The sequence below is a fragment of the Macrotis lagotis genome, chromosome X, assembly GCF_037893015.1.
Source record: "Macrotis lagotis isolate mMagLag1 chromosome X, bilby.v1.9.chrom.fasta, whole genome shotgun sequence".
NCBI classification, from domain to species: domain Eukaryota; kingdom Metazoa; phylum Chordata; class Mammalia; order Peramelemorphia; family Peramelidae; genus Macrotis; species Macrotis lagotis.
The window spans coordinates 625219781-625226354 of NC_133666.1; positions in this window are offsets into that span (position 1 = coordinate 625219781).

The window sequence follows — 6574 nt, forward strand, 5'->3', positions numbered from 1 at the left end:
CATTACTAGCATTTACATAATGCTCACCATATAACAGACATTGGACTAAGTATATATTATCTCATTAATCCTTATGACAACCATTGGAGATAGGTATTATTATCATCTTAATTTTATTGATGAAGAAACTGAGGCAAACTGAAGTTAAGTAATGCCCAAAGTCACATAGCTAGTATCTAAGGCTAGATTTGAATTAAGGTCTTCCTGATTCAAGGCCAGTACTCTATAACAATAACAATATTAATGCAAATATGATTAGAAGTGAACCAATTAGTGCATACCATTTGATCCAACAATACTACTACTAAGTCTGTATATCAAGGAGATCACAAAAAATATTTATAGCACATATACAAAATATTTATAGCAGCTCTTTTCATGGTGACAAAGAATTGAAAATTGAGGGGGATATCCATCAATTGGGGAATGGCTGAACAAACTGTATATAATGGAGCACTATTGTTCTTTAAGACATCATGAGGGACAGGACTTCAGAAAAATCTGGAAAGATTTGCATGAACTGATGCTGAGTGAAATGAGCAGAACCAGAAGAACCTTGTATGTACTAACAGCAACATTGTGCGAAGATCAACTATGATGGATTTGCTCATCTCAGCAGCACAATAAATAAAGACAATTCTAAAGAACTTGTGATGGAAAATACCATCCCCAGAGAAGGACCCATGTAGCTTGAATACAGACCAAAGCTTACTATTTTAAATTTTTGAAATTTGTTTTATGTATTATGTTTTTTTCCTCTCATGGTTTTTTCCCCTTTTTTGATTCGACTCTTCTTTCACAACAAGATTAATATGGATATATACTTGACATACACATATATGTATAATCTATATTAGGCTTTGTCAGGAGGAAGAGATAGGGAGGGAAGGAAGGGAACAATGTGAAACTCAAAACCATACCAAAAAATGATTGTTGAAAACTATTTTTCAAAAGAAGTGAACCCATTAACTAGAGAAAGGATTTAGCAGAAAATTTCTCTGACAAAGTTTCATTTCCAAGATATATAAAAAACAAGTTCCAATTTGTAAAATTAAGAACCATTTTTTCAATTATTAAATGTTCATAGAAAGTGGACAGAAATATAAACTATCTAAATTATGTGGGGGTGGCTAGGTGGCGCAGTGGATAGAGCACTAGCCCTGGAGTCAGGAGTACTTGAGTTCAAATCCAGCCTCAGACACTTAATAATTTACCTAGCTGTGTGCCCTTGGGCAAGCCACTTAACCCAATTGCCTTGCAAAAATAAAAATGTGGAGAAAATGCTCCAAATTATTAATAGTTAGAAAAGTACAAATTAAAACAACTTCTAGGTCTTACCTCATGGTCATCATATTGGGGAAGATAACAAAAACAAGAGAAAATTATACATTTTGGAGGTACTGTGGGAAAACAGGCACATTAATGAACTATTGGTGAAGCTTCAGAATTTCCAAAATTTCCAAAGTTCTGGAAAATAATTTGGAAATATGCCCTCATAGTTATCAAACTGTATATGCTCTGTGACCTCACAATACTATTACTAGGACTATAAATTAAAGAGGTATAAGAAAAATAAAAAGGACCCATAATTACAAAAATATTTATAGCAGTTCTTTTTTTGTGGTGTGGTGGAAAATAATTGGAAACTGAAGGGTTAACTTAATTGGGGAATGACTAAACAAAGTATATGAAGGTATATATGTCATTTATATCAAGGTATATGAGATGATGGAATACATTGTGCTATAAGAAATGATGAAGGGAATGATTTCAGAAAAAACTTGGAAGACTAAATGAACTGACCAGAGTGAAGTGAGCAGAACCAGGAGAACAATTTCTACATTAATAACAACATTGAAAAGATATTTTAAAAAAATTATGAACTCTGATCAATGAGATGATCAACTATGATTTTGGAGGATCAATAAGGAAGTAAACTATTTACCTCAGTTTACTCAACTGTAAAATTGGGTTAATAAGTTACTTCAGAGGGTTATTGTCAGAATGAGATAATTTTTGTAAAGCTCTTATCACAATGCCTATCTGGTACATAGTAGGTACTATATAAATATTTGCTATTATTATCACTACTACTATTATCATTGTTGTCATTATCCTGCCTACCTCCTGATGGATATGGACTCAAAATGCAGACTAAAGAGGGATATGGCCAATAGAGGAATCTGTTTTGCTTGAGTGTACATATTTTTACAAAAGTTTGTTTTTCTTTTTTCCCCCCCCAATGGGTAAGGGAAGATGAAAGTAAGAGAAAAGAAAAGTTAACTAATGGAAAAAAATTTTTTAAAGGATCAGAGCAAGATGACTACTGTTTTGCTAAAAAAAAAAACACTTTGATCTTCAGAGAATATTGAAGGGACTTGAAAATGATATTAAACAGAAATTTGTCAAAAAAAAAGATGTAAATGTGAGGTCATCCAATCAATAAATACTTAATAAGTACCTATATTGAGCCAGACACTATCCTGGGATACAAAAAGTCTTAGATATAATGCCTTCAAGAAGAAGCTTATAATCTCATGGCAGGGGGCAATATGCAAAAGAATCCACTCAAAGCAAGCTATAAACAGGATATATACAAGGAATAATAGAGGGATAGCTCTGGAACTAAGAGGAGCTGAGGAAGGTTTCCTATAGAAGTTGGGATTTTAGTTGGAACTTAAAGGAAGCCAAGGGAGATCCATGAAGCTGAAGAAAACTTTAGGTAGTGAATAAAGGATGCAAGCTTGATACAAAAGAACAATTAAGAAGTGCTACCAAAAAAAAAAAGGCTACTGTGAAGCATAACTAAGATCTGCTTATTTCCTCATCAGCTCAGAAAATTGATGAGGGTGTTCTAAGAATAAACAGATGCAGTATATAGACACCCAACATCTTTTCCTGGAACAGAGGAGCTTCCCAGACTTCCTTTCTTGTCTGGCACCTCAGCTATAACATCCTGTAGGGTAAAGAAACTAATTATAGAATGGCATAGGACAAAATTTCCATAAGCAAAGTCTTTTGGCATTAAAGTGAAAGCATGGTGTTGTGTGCATGTAGTGAGAAGTTTGAGGCTGGTGGATTGCTTGAGTTGGAGAGTTCTGAACTTTAGTAGAACTAAAGTCCATCAGTGGTCTGTCTGTCAAAGCTCCTTGGCCAGTTGGCCAAGACCCATGGTTGTAGTATTTCCAGCCCAGGTGGGATAAGGAGACCTAGTCTCAAAAATAAAAAAAAAATTAAATTAAATTAAAATGAGACTATGAAGTGGTGCTGGCTATAATCTTATGAAGGGTAGAGTGTGAGGCAAGGTATCCTGTTGCAAGGATGTGGCGAAAGAGTGGCAAGAGAAGTTTGAGGAAAGGTTAAAAGGTTTTGAAGCAGGGCACAGGAAAGTTATGTAATCATTTGCCACGCCGGACTTAGCCCTTTGGGACAGGAAAGATTAGGATGGAACACCACCCAGTGTAATGAGTACTGTTTTAGTCACTCCTTGGGGACCACCCTTGTGGCATAAACATTGGAGAATACCAATGGAACCAAGTGTAAAACCACTTCCCCAAACACTTTCCTTGTCCTACCCACCATGGAAATGCATTTAAGCAAGGATTGCCTGGGTGGAGGTCTCTTTCTTCTCTGGCTCCTCAGTAGGACAGCTACTTTTTTCCTCTCCTTAAGGTAGAACCATGTACTCTAGAACTAGGTTTTCTGCTCCCAAGTTTTTTGCTCTTTTCATTACCCCAAAGCTTCCTTTAAACTCTGAGAACATGAGCCTGATAAATATTTGTAAAAGGGATGATGTTTGGTATTGATCATATACTCTGGCCCCTTGTTAAAAGATAAGCACAGCATAGCAACTTCTGATTAGTCCTTTTGAAACAGGAAATGTTAAGAGAAATATTCTTACATTAACACTGACTTGACCCCCCCACCCCCATCCCACTGTCCAAACTATGAGTTGAGGTCAATGAACTTTTAGTAAGGTACCTTTCCCCTACCTGGCTAGGACTCCTGGTAAATCCCTGCTGCTAAACATAAAAGCCCCTATCAACAAAAGAATATATCCCTGCCTTAGACTGAAAGGATTTTCCAAGTCTTGGAGCTACCACTCCTCATCAGCATATCTCTAACTACCACATCTCTACCCTTTAAGCTACTGCCCCTCATCAATATATATTTCCCCACCTATGTCCTCCTTAAAAGCTCAGCTCAGGCCTCAGTTGAGCTGCTTCTTTGCCTTTGGAGGACTGCCTGTTCTAGGCGAGTATAATCTTCCACCCCTTTGCCCTTTTCTACTAAATCTTGTCTACTACTTATACTTAACTCCATTACTTCTGAAATTCACCATCTTGCTGCTTCTATAAAAAACTTAATCTGTGAATTTGTTGTAGTCGCCTATGAATTTTTATGTAGTAATTTGTGAACTTTAGTAGTAGCTTGTAATCTTTCTAAGCCTGGGGACAACTAGGTGGCTCAATGGATAAAGCACTGGCCCTGGATTCAGGAGGACCTGAGTTCAAATCCAGCCTCAGACACTTAATAATTACCTAGCTCTGTGGCCTTGGGCAAGCCACTTAACCCCATTTGCCTTGCAAAAGCCTAAAAAAACCCCCCAAACTTCCTGAATGCATCCTCACAGCAAACATTGGCATCTAATAGACTATATGCTTATAAGGAGAAGAGTCAGACAAAATGTGAGAGTGATGAAGGTAATGTGTGGTACAGAATGCTGGACTGATCACAGATTCATCCTATCCAAGTTAAATATTCACCTTCAACAAAAGTGACTGCCCCCAAGGCAAAATAATGACCAGTAGAATCAATGTCAAGAAATTAGAATGCTCCTCTGAGTGGGAACAATTTTTGCTAACTTGGAGGGAAAGTTGAGCCAACACAAACTTGGCAACAGTGGACCAGAAAAGGAGTGGACAGTTTTCACAGATATGTCACAGTATACAGCACTGCATTTACTCATCTAGGCCAAAACAATAAGACTGGTTTGATGCAAATGATAGGGAAACACAGAAGCTGCTAAATGAAAAACAAGAACTCCACAAGGGTTTACCAGCATGATATTTCATCTTTTTCTAAGAAGGCAGCATTTAATGCCATCAAAAATAAAGTACAAGTGAAACCTAGAGAGATGCAGGATTCTTGGCTCAGTAAGAAGGCAGATGAAATAATCTAAAGTACTTTTATGATGATTTGAAGACTATTTATGGGCCAAAGATATAAAGTACATTTCAACTACTGAGTGCTGTTGGAGCCACATTGATTAGTATAGGGACATGATTCTAGAGAGATGGGCTTAACACTTCCATAGTGTTCTTTTTTTTTTTTTGGCAAGGCAATGAGGTTAAGTGACTTGCCTAAAGTCACACTGCTAGGCAATTATTAAGTGTCTGAGGCTGGATTTGAACTCAAGTCCTCCTGATTCCAGGGCCAGTGCTCTATCTACTTTGTCACTGAGCACCTCCACTTTCATAGTGTTCTTAACAGACCATTATTAATCAATTTGGAAGCCACTGACCATTTACTTCAGGTTGCAGTCAACCCATACCTAGCTAAAATTCCAACTGAAGAAAAGGTGTTGAATGCCATTAGGCTCCTTTCATTTGGCAAAACACATGATGCTGATTTTATTCTAGCTGAGATTTATAAATTGGGGGAGGTAGTTGAATGAAATTTTACAGGTTATATGGTAAAAGTTCAAGGATGTCTTCATTGTCCATCTCTATAACAACCACAGAGGTATTTCTGTCTTAGTCATTGCTGGTAAGATTCTTGCCAGAATCTTTCTTAATAGGCTGATCCTTCACCTCTATATGGTCACCTCCCTGAGAGCCAGTGTGGCTTCAGAAAGGATCAATATGGTGTTTGCTGCCCAACAACTACAGAAAAAAAAAATACCAGGAGTAGAACAGAGATTTATAAATCTGATCAACAGTCATGAAGGTTTATGGGAAATTATAGCAAATTTGGTTGCCCTGAGTACAGGTTCATCAGTCTTGTTACTTCCATAATGGCATGCTTGCCTGGGTTCTGGATAGTGAACAATGTTCTCATGATTCTCTGGTCATCAAAGGAGTGAAACAAGGAGGTGTCCTTGCTCTCATACTTGTCAGCATGATGTTTTCAGCCATGTCATCAAACACTGCCACTGAGGATAAATATGGCCTCAAGGTCAGCTACCACACTGATGGCAAATTCTTCAACTTGAAAAGTCTACAAACAAGACCAAAGTGGAGGGAATGTTGGTGCATAATCTTTTTTGTAGATGATTGTGCCCTCAATGCAGCTGCTGAAGGTGAGATGCAACAAAGTACGAATTGATTCTCTGCTACTTGTGCTAATTTTGGTCTAACAACACCAAGAAAACACAGGTGCTCCATCAGCCAGCACCACACCATCCATATGTGGATCCATCAATTACAGCAAATGGAGAAGTTTTTGAGTATTGTGGACAAGTTCCCTTACTTTGGCAGTGTTCTTTCCAGAGAGGTACACATTGACAATGAATTTAACATTCACATTGCCAGAGCTACCTCAGAGTTTTTAGGAGACTCCAAAAGAAAATGTG